This window comes from Balaenoptera physalus, assembly GCF_965194825.1.
Source record: "Balaenoptera physalus genome assembly, chromosome: 8".
Classification (NCBI taxonomy): Eukaryota; Metazoa; Chordata; class Mammalia; order Artiodactyla; family Balaenopteridae; genus Balaenoptera; species Balaenoptera physalus.
Window position 1 is genome coordinate 85,584,969 of NC_138887.1, and position 11,070 is coordinate 85,596,038.

Sequence of the window (11,070 nt, forward strand, 5' to 3'; positions counted from 1 at the left end):
CCAGCATTCTAATATTCTTGCTAATGAGGCTTGATTACAAAGCAAGAGGGTAACAGAGTCCCACTTTTTCTTAAAATACAATGTTTTTTTACTTCCAGAAACATTTGAATGTTTGTTTTTCCTTCCACTTCTGATTCTGACCAAGACTGTAATCACGTATCAAATTTCAGCAATAAGGGTAGTTTTGTAGTACTTTTTGCTACAACCAAGAAACAGAAATGCTGAAAATCTCAAGAAAACCTATTTGTATGGAATCCGTAAGAAAAAAGAAATCTGGGGGAATTCTGGGGCAACATACAGGTGACTGATAAGAACTATTCAATGGAAAGACAAAAATCAAAGGCCAATTAGAGTGGAATGGAAAGATCAGGAGAAGTCAGGAAGTAAAGACAATGGCTCTAAGGCAATGTTCTCAAGAATTTTGATTCTAATGGGAGCAGAAGATTCTAGCAGTTATATTTTTAAATAGCTTGCTTCCAAACTCTTAAAAGTTTTTTTGATATACATCATAAATCTCTATTAGTAGTGTCCAAATCTGATAGTCAATATTTTGTTTTCCTAATACTCAAAATCGCATGAGCATTAAAACAGCTAGCCACTCCATCCTTCTTTGGGTTTCCCTAACACTGAGGTCTTCTGGCTGCCTTCTTGCTGGTTGCTCCTCCTCCTCCTCCCTTGGCAGCTTTTCCACTTTCGGTTCACATTAAATGATAGACGGCCTCAGGTCAGATCTCCGGACCTCTTTGTCTCTGTACACTCCTTCCCCAGGAAGCTTCCTCTAAGGACAAGTGGATGACTTCCAAATTTGTATCTTCAACTCTGACTTCTCCTCTGGGCACTATGCTCATACATCCAAAATGTGATGTGGCCATTATCTAGCTAAAAGGCAACTCAAGCTTAACTGACTGTTCTGGAACGCACAGAGAAAAAAAATGAATGCTTTGCTTTTATTTACAGCCAGTGAAATTGTTCTCCCCAGCCTTCTACCTGCTAGCTATAAGAAAATCACATGAACAAAACATCTTACCTAGTTTAAACTTGGCCTAGTCTGATAGTTGGAGAGATCCTTCAGATTATATTTAATTTCTCTCAAGGGGGAAAAAAGAACACTTGGTTCTTCAAATATCTGCCCTCATGACATTGGTGGGAGGGGTCCACTGGCTTTCATGATGATCCTTTTATGTACTAGCTCCTTGCTACTCAAAATGCGGTCTGTGACCATCGGCACTGATATCACCTGGGAGCATGTTGGAGATGCACAGCCCCAGTCTACACTCCAGCCCTACTGGATCAGGATCTGCATTTTAACCAGATCCTTAAGTGATTCATAAGTCTGAGAAGCACAGCAGAGCTGGCATCCACTCTGGATGCCCCTGGATGCCGCTTACCCTGCTGATGTACTCAGCTGCAATCTATGATTGCTACAATTTTTGTGGGACTTTGGTTGGTTGGTTTGGTTTGGCATTTTTGTGTTTGGTTTTTTTTGTTTGTTTCCGTCCGTTTGCTCAGAGCCTGGCAGTTCTGAGTAGCCCGATCATCCTCACCCCAGTTCCCACTAGTGGCAAACTCTGGAATGACTGACTTGTCCTTCATTCAGTACGTAGCTCAGGCACCAGCCCAGCCTCTGCTGTAGGGACTCTAGCCATTGGACCACTGTCGCTCAACCCAGCTCCTGTGGCTCAGGAAAGCTAATTCTTTTGGCTGACTGTGTGGTGTGGTGAAATTGTTGTGGCATGGTGTAAGAGAGATGGGAGAGCAAAGAGGTGATATGTTACCAGAGACATAAGCAATGATTTTATTTGCTTAATTCATTCACCCATCTCCAAGAGGGCACTTTGGAAGACACCTGTCCAACCACCTTATTCTCATCTCTCTCCCCTCTTTTCTTCTTATAAATCCTCAGACTAGACCAAATAAAAAGCTTTTCTTTTCCTTCCATGACATCTTATTTTTCTTCCTTCTGATTTACCAAACAGCAGATAGTCTCTTCCCAACTTGGGAAAAATTATGTGAGCTGAGACACTTGAGCTCAGATGGAATCAGGGAAATCTTATCTCAAGATGGAAGCCTAGCTTGCCATATTTGGTCTAGAAATCCACACCTTAGGGCCTTTGTACTAATTGTTTCTTCTGATCATTGCATAATTATATATATATATATATATATATATATATTTTTTTTTTTTTTTTTTTTTTAAACAGAGCTGAATATTGTACTGACTACTTCTTGGAATTCATTCTGTGAAAAAATTTAATCTCCCTTCAGGGAAGTGAATGAGTAGAACTGATGAGGGTAACATTTTTTTGGTTTTTGCTTTATACAGTTGAGCAAAATATGAAAGCATTTTAAGCATTTTGCAACATTATGCCTCCATTATATAGGACAAACAGAACTCTGGGGGTGGGGCAACTCATTCTTCCTGCAGAATCCCACATCTCCCTTAATATCATCACCATCCATCCACCAAGATAGTTGTACCACAATGTAAGAGTCATGCTTAAATCATCTTTTTCTATATCCTTTACATACAATCAGTTAGCAGTCCTTTTATGTCTAAATTTAAAATATCTCTAGAATCCTACCATCTATCACCATCTATTCAGCTCCCATGGAAGTCTAGCCATTAGCTTCTGTTTCTCCCCTTAACTCCTATCTTCCTCTCACTAATTGTGAATGCAGCACCCTTGTGATTTTTGAAACTGTGAATAAAAATGATATATCCAATAATATCTCTCCCTGAATAAAACCATTTAATGGCCGCACATTACAATGAAAATCCAACTCCTTCACATGGTTTGTAAGATCATAGATGATCTCAGCTCAGGGCACCATTTGGGTCTCATGTCCTAGCATTTCCTCTTTGTTTATTACACTTAAGCGCACTGGCCTTTTTCTATCCCTAGGACACGTTAACCTCATTCTTGTCTTAGGACCTTTGCATGCTCTGTTCTTCTGCCTGGAACACCACGGCCTAACTGACTCTCCTTTCAACATTGATGTCCGAACTCAAATGTCACCTTCTCAGGAGGAACCACTTTAATATTGCATGTTAGACATCCCTCTTTGTTATTCACCATGCTATTATTGTTTTAACTTTTAAAAAAATTCATACCAATCTCTGGAATCAACTTATTACATACTTGCATGTTTATCACTGCCTATTTATAATCCATCTCCTAAATCTCCCCAAAAAGTAAAATTTCTAAAATCAGTGACTTTGTTTTTCACCTTTATATTCCCAGCACCTAGAACAATACCTTAGTATTCAAATATATTTCTTAAATAAATGAATGAATGGATGAATGAATGAATGAATAAATGAATGCTGGCATGGGCATGGTAGGAAGGAGATATACATATTGCTGTGTGTGGTTTCAGGAAAGTTAGCTCTAATACGTATCAGGAGTCTTAAAATGCCCAAATCCTTCGGTCAAAAAGTCTCTTATGGTAATCCTATCCTATGATGTTTACCATAGCATTATTTATAACATAGAACAATGAAAAAAAATTTAACAAATATCCAGTATTTGGGGAATGGGTCATCTATATGGTATTAATATATGCACTTGAACTAATATTCTCTTATTTTTATGATATAACTTTTTAAAATGGAATATTTTCTGATATGTAATAACAAAAAAGCATACCAAAGTATACACCTCCTTTGATGGCAAAGGTTTTTTCTCCCTTCTTGATCCTTTCTAAATTTTCCAAATTTTCTAAAATACACCTGAGCTATTTTGTTAATAAACAATCTTAAACAGACATATATTTAGTTAAACAATGTAAAAGGAATAAAGAATCAATACAAGTCTCATTGAGTTAAAAACGGCATTAATTTTTTCTAAACTCACTCTTTCTAAATACAATACTGTATGGATGGGTGTTTACTTATATTTAAATTCAGTATATTTTAATCACCCTCACAATGTTATCTGTCCTGGGAAGTTAAGTTTTGACTTGGGTATTAACACAATGTCCTAAATCATATATGAGATACTTCATGATTCAAAATGTATGCATGTTTGAAGATGCATAGTAAAGACTATAACTTCTCTAAAAATTACTAAATGAGCTTCTAACTTTACCAAATCATAGATATGTACTATTAATTTTAATAATAACTGTAAATTCTCCATTCCTGTTCAAATAAAAATCTCTTTGGTCTACTAACAAATTTAAGTCTTCTAAACAGGATTTTCTTCTCCAAATAAAATGATTCTTGGTGTTAATGGAAATGTATGATTGTTACAACAGACTGCAAATATATGGCTGCAGGCAGAAACAGAATTATAATGAATATCTGATGATTTGCGGTAACTGGAGACATTTTGAGAACTCTCCCATTAAGAGAATGAAATGCAAATATAACCATGTAGGCTTGAAACAAAGCAAAGGCTGTATGACAGATCTGATGCAATACTTTCAGTGAAATTTTATCACTTTTATATACACACAAAAAATATTTCAAAAAGGGCTATAGGTGATTGAAGGGCCATGGAAAAATTAGACTTTATTAGCTAAATGTTAAATCAGGTTAAACATTTGATGTTTCCATCATTTCACACTCAATTAGGCCAGGCTAAGAGTCATTAAAAATGCTGAGTTTGCTGTATTTTTCTCATATCAAATAATTCAGCTCAAGCTCCTCTGCTGAACGCTTGCTTTATGCCAGGCCTCATGCTGAGTACTAAGAACAGGAAGATGCATGCGTCCTGATCTCTGCCAAACCCTGAGGGGATAAACTATACGGAACCGAATATATATTCATTTTGAAAACAAACTTCATAGTAAGTCTGAATATTAGAATTCTCTTGTCAGCAGCCACAATAGCTAAAGTGCTAAACATACACTCTGAGTAAATACTCCATAGGCACCTCAGACTAGAAACTGCTGGCAGCTTCAGGCTGCTCGTTTCAAAATGAATTGAAGGCTCGTAATCAGAACTAGTGAGGAGATTACTAATAGGGTAAGTACTTACGTACTTTCATAAGAATAAGCTTTCTTTCAAATCTAGGGCCATTTAAGTGGTGTTGGTATGCAATTGAATTCTAGAAAACAATTCTGTTGGTATTTCTTAAACTTGGTCAGGCAGGAAATCTGTAAAAGACATCTACTTGAAATACATGTTTATTAAACATGCATGACTGGTGAAAAAGGAAAAGTTCTATAAAAACAAGACCTGACAATGCTGTTGGCTTCCCATGGTTATTAAGGAAATAAACCTGTACTCGCTTTCTATGCTTGCTTCTAGGTCTTAGACTCGATAGCACCTCTTTGTAACACTGGTATTCCAAGGAGAGTCCTCCGTATCCTCTGTCCACAATGCAGAACTAAAGTGCGAGGCTACAAGTCCAATACCTCATTCAGCCACTGACTCTTGTTCAGACAAGTTATCTTACTGCTACGAGCATCAGCAAAACAGTAAAATGGCAAGGCATCTATAAATATGTATTAATTTCTGCATTTGTGGATTAGTTGATGTATTGATATACTTCTTGTTTACTGAAAGGATTAAAGTAGCTCAAAATGAAGATAACAATGCCTTCCTTCCTTGCAGTGGTGGCTCCTGACTTTCTTTATGGGTTTAGAGGTGGCAACCTCTGCTTAGGGTGTCTGTACAGCGCTTTACGTACATTTAAGAAAATGTCAATAGCCCTTATCAAAGAATGGGGAATGGGATGAGAAAGATTATATTGTAATCGAAGTCCCATAAACCCTACTTTCCAGGGTGAGGAAGAAAGAAAGATCACCCGATTGTTCAGCAGGAGCTACTTTCTTTGCTATGGGTTGCCAGAAGCTAGAGAAGGGAGCAGGAGCCTTCTAGAAGCAGTGTTTTGTCACTCGGAATCTGAACTGGAGGCTCATTAAAGAACACCAAGCACCAGTTTGCAGTAGCCATTCTGAATTTAACAGTGACAATTTGGAGGCTGCAAATTCTGAGGTCTGACTTTGAACATGCGTTTGTTTACTGGCACAGAGATAGCACTATACATTTAGCTACAAAGCACAATGGAGCAAATCTAGATTAATATAAGAAGCCACATTTTGTCCTTCCTATGCTGTATGTCACACGTCTGAGTGAGACCCTAACAAGAGCAAGAATTAAGAATAGGTCAGAAGAACATCTGCTTCGCTTATTTTGATTACGTGGGCAGGCAAAGGAATTTGCTTTTATGACACCAAAATAACTTGGAATGCGGCAAAAATAAATGCACCTTCTGTCTCGTGGAATGTTATTACAGTACGACGCTCTGTGAATGCTTGGTGGCATTTTCAAACAGTTTTTGTTCCCCTCATTTCTTTCTCAGCTCCATAATGCAATCCTCATGGTTTGAGCACTAGACTTCAAATGAGACATCTATTCAGAGCATGTTCAGACAAAACGAGTGGTTTCCTTAGTAATGGGAACTAGGTGAAAGCGCTCAGCACAGCCCCTCCGTCCAGCCTTCTCCCAGGCCTGCAGTCCACACACAGGCTCTCAGTGAGCGTTATACAGCGGGGAGCACCCCCGAAGGCCAAAATGGCTAAAACACTGACTATTCATTGCATTTCTAATAAAACATACCCTTTATAGAAGGTTAAGGATGTAAGAAGTACTCTTACTTTTGTGGGTTAATTTACTCATTTTTTGCATCATGTCTACGGAATGGAAAGAAAGATAAGGGATTTCACAAAAGAGACACATTTTGTTCCTTCATTTGAATGTATTTTAAAACATTTTCTTACCTTAAAGCCTAAGCGTGCCTTATTCTTTTTCTGTCTATGCCTAAAGTCTGCTGCTTCTGATTTTCCAGTTTTCTGCATAGCAGTCATCTTTGATAAAGATTTGAAATTCTGTTGTTAGGAAAAGGCGTAAATTTTGCCTTTTGATAGTCTCAAATATATTTTTAAAAATAAAATAGTAAATTAGTTTTATGTATAGCAATGTTGAAGTTTTATGGAGGTGTTTCTATTTATCCATTTACTTATCTATTTTCAGGCCAACACAACAATTAGAAAAAGAGCTGGCTTCTCTAATACAACTGTCATTAATCTTAAATATTGACTCTAAAAGGCAGCCAAATACAGATACTATCCTAGAGTAATAAAAGCCAACATGAAAACTTTAAAAAAATTATCTGAGTTGATATAGTGCTTGCCTTTGAGGATACTTCTTTATAGGTATAGCCACAATATGATGAAATCATCCAGTTAGGAAGATAGGAATGCAGTCAAAGATTCTGAAGTGAGAAAAGTGAGATACAGCTAAATTACTGTTAGCATTCTGCTATGAATGTGCTGTGTCAATCTGGTTATAAATAAGCAAATACAGGAAGCAAAAGCTGTTCTGCAGAGCATGCAAAGAAGAGAATGACAGCCTCAGAAGATACCTAGAGGCAAGAAAATAGTTTTAAGAGTGTTGGCTTTGGAGTTCGACCTGTATTCCAGCCCTAGTTCTTCACTGCCTCTATGACTGCAAAAGTTTACCAACCTCTCTGAACCTCAGTTTCGTCTTCTGTGAAAAGGGGCAGGTGCCTGAACGTCTCACAGCACTGTAAGAATAAGACTGAACATATGCAGAGTTAACCACACTTCAGTGTCTCACACATAGTTAACTCTCAATGAATATTATTTATTATTATTCTAGGTACTTTTATTATCTCAACACACATAATTTCCACATGTGTAGAGCGACGTATTTCAAATTCTGATCTATTCCCTTGTGTTTTGTGGATAGCTAAAGGAAAATCATTTGTATTTCCTTAACCAACAACAATAATAGATATAACAACAGGCTTCCCTGGTGGTGCAGTGGTAAAGAATCTGCCTGCCAATGCAGGGGACACGGGTTCAAGCCTTGGTCCAGGAAGATCCCACATGCCACAGAGCAACTAAGCCTGTGTGCCACAACTACTGAGCCTGTGCTCTAGAGCCTGCATGCCACAACTACTGAGCCCGCGTGCCACAACTACTGAACCCCGCGCGCCTAGAGCCCGTGCTCCACAACAAGAGAAGCCACCGCAATGAGAAGCTCGCGCACCTCAACGAAGAGTAGCCCCCGCTCACTGCAACTAGAGAAAGCCTGTGCACGCAGCAACAAAGACCCAATGCAGCCAAAAATAAATAAATTAAATAATAATAGATATAACAACAAACATAACAACAATATTAAATTTGCTATCAAAGAGAATATTGCATCCCTATCATTGACAGGTGTGAGCTCTTCTTTTTCTCCCCCCCCCCCAAGAAATTGTGATGGATTCCTCCTCTTGGTTCATATTCGCACATGGGTTCTCTATGTACTCAAGAGTAGATGACTCTGACCCATTAGCAGTGGATTATGGCTTAACTATCTCACACAAGAACCAAAGAATAACTCTGCTCTCATTTATACATGGCTACACATCCACAATTATAGATTTAAAGACTTAACGCTGCTGTGCTTAAACACTTTGCAATTTTATTTTCTTATCCATTGAACCTCTACTCAAATTTCACTCATCCATTTATTCAATAATACATTCTGATCAATTATTTTGTACTATGGGCCCAGCGGCAGAGCACTAAACCCAGCCTCTTTTGGCAGGGGACAGATTTGTCACAAGAAGGAATATTTAAAGTGAGCGTTAAAGGTGAACAGTGGGAGGCAGTCTTGCGAAAGGAAGTTGTGTGCCTGACTGTGTGTTACAGGTGGCAAGCGCTCCAAGTGTCCTGGATGGAATCAGCAAAGACACAGAGGAGAGAAAAGCCAGCACGGTGCTTAAAGAACAACAAACGCTGTACATGACTGGAGTACAATGTGACCAGTAAGGAGTATCTGGATCCAAGAGGCAGGTTATAGAAGGACCTCAACGCTAAGGAGCTTGGAATAATATTCTGTTTGTGATGAGAAACAAATTGGAGTTTTTTTGCAAGATGGACTAGAGGGAATGAGACTGGAAGCAGGCAAGTTTGGAATGATTGCAGCGACCAGGGCGAGAGAGGACAGAAGGCCTAGCTGATAGAGAACGTGATTTAAGAACATTTGAGAGTAAAATCGGCAGAATTTAGCAAACAGTTGAATGTAGGGTATAAGAAAGAAGGAGGCTCAAAGATCCTGGACTCCTCCAGGTAACTGGGTACTGCTACTACAACTAAAATAAACTTTTTTAAAAAGAGGGGGACTTCCGTGGTGGCACAGTGGTTAGGAATCCACCTGCCAATGCAGGGAACGTGGGTTCAAGCCCTGGTCCGGGAAGATCCCACATGCCGCGGAGCTACTAAGCCCGTGCGCCACAACTACTGAACCTGCGCTCTACGGCCTGTGAGCCACAACTACTGAGCCCATGCACCACAACTACTGAAGCCTGCACGCCTAGAGCCCATGCTCCACAACAAGAGAAGCCACCGTGATGAGATGCCTGTGCACTGCAACAAAGAGTAGCCCCTGCTCGCCGCAACTAGAGAAAAGCCTGTGCACAGCAACGAAGACCCAATGCAGCCATAAATAAATAAGTAAGTAAGTAAGTAAGCAAGTAAAGTTGTTAAAAAAAAAAAAAAAAAAAAGGAAGAAAAACTACTTTAGAGACAAGCTTAAGACGTCAGTTGTAGACATGGAGAGTATGAAGTGCCCGTGCTCATGCAGGTAGAGACATTTATCAGACAGTCTGAGGAGCATATCTAAATGGATATGAAGAATTTTATTTGCAAGCGCAGTGCTATACATTGGAGAGTAATGAATATATAAGTAGAAGAGATTATATTATCTGAGAGAATATGAAGAGCAGAGGCAAAAGACGAAAGCTAGGATAAATATTTAAAAGGTAGATGAGCCCACAGTGACAGCAGAGCGAACGTGTAGGCAAGCATGAGCGTGCCTGGGAGGCTGTGATGTACAAGAACCAAGTCCGGGAGGGCACTGATGAGATTCCAAAGGGAAATTCCGGTAGCATGGCTAGAGCAGAAGCCAGAGAAACATGAGCTGGAAAAGTAAGTAGAAAGTGATGATGAAGTAACATCAAATGCTGATAGCTCTCTTGAGAAATTTCTATGAGGAGGACAGATATAGAATGACACAGTAGGATTAAAGGTCAAGAGAAGGTTGTTATTATTTTAGTATGAGTAAGAATTAAGCATGTCTATGAACTTCATGGCAATTTGTCAGTTACAGGGTGGAATGGGGATAAAGGCTTCTAGAAACGAATTCCTGCAAACACAGAAGTAGATGAATTTGAAGGAAAAAAGGGAGGGCTGTAGAAAGAAAAAGTCTCATCCTTTAAGACTACGAAAGAAAGTTAATGATGAGTGTGGATAAAGAGTCATCAGTACGTTGCCAGGTTGTGAAATAAAGGAAGTTCACTCCTCCAGGCCTGAGTTCAATGAAACTAAAGCCAGTGGCATGTTCCTAAGAATATTCAGAGAGTGACAAGGGATGCTGAAGAGACTGCAAAATTTGAGTCCTCTCTGAAGATAACTGGATAAAGAGCTGACTTAGGACAAATACAAGAATGGGAGGCCACTGCTGAAGACCCAGCTGAAACAGGACACTCTGCACTTACTATGATTTCCTCCACGATCAATTTACCTCTTGGAGACAAGAGCAGAGAACGATCATGGTGTTGTTCAGAGGTTCTGACTGGGCAGGTATGGTGGGAGACCAGAGCAAGAGACCCAAGGTGACTGAATGGTGAGTAGTTTAGATGATCAACCTTGGTGGGTAGGAAAGGAAGAGAGATAAGAATGACTAGGGGAGAAATGGCCTCAGAAGATCTGAGGTCTCTATGGTGTCAAAAAGCAGATGTAGAAGGAGCACAGTTCTAAAAGAGCCAGATAGATAGAACGTTAATGGTAGAAAGCAGGACACTCAAGTTCAAGATTTCCGAGGTAGAATAATTCCAGTTACCAACATCATCAACGTTAGCATACCTGGGAGTGGGCTTTTGAAATGCAGTGAAAGTGAAAGTTATTTTCATTTAAGGAGACTTAATAATTTTGTGCTGGTTTTATGCTTAAAAGTTGAAATCTCCCAGTATTTTAGCAGCAGCCTGGGTGGAAAAGCATATCATTTTCCAGATATCAAGACAGGACTCTAGGGCTTCACTGGTGGTG

General features: G+C 39.2%; 1 protein-coding gene across 5 annotated transcripts in view; it reads right to left on the bottom strand.

Annotated features, from left to right (window-relative positions):
- IMMP2L (inner mitochondrial membrane peptidase subunit 2) overlaps positions 1–11,070 on the bottom strand; it is a 681,598-nt gene that overhangs the window by 189,367 nt on the left and 481,161 nt on the right. The window lies entirely within an intron of this gene.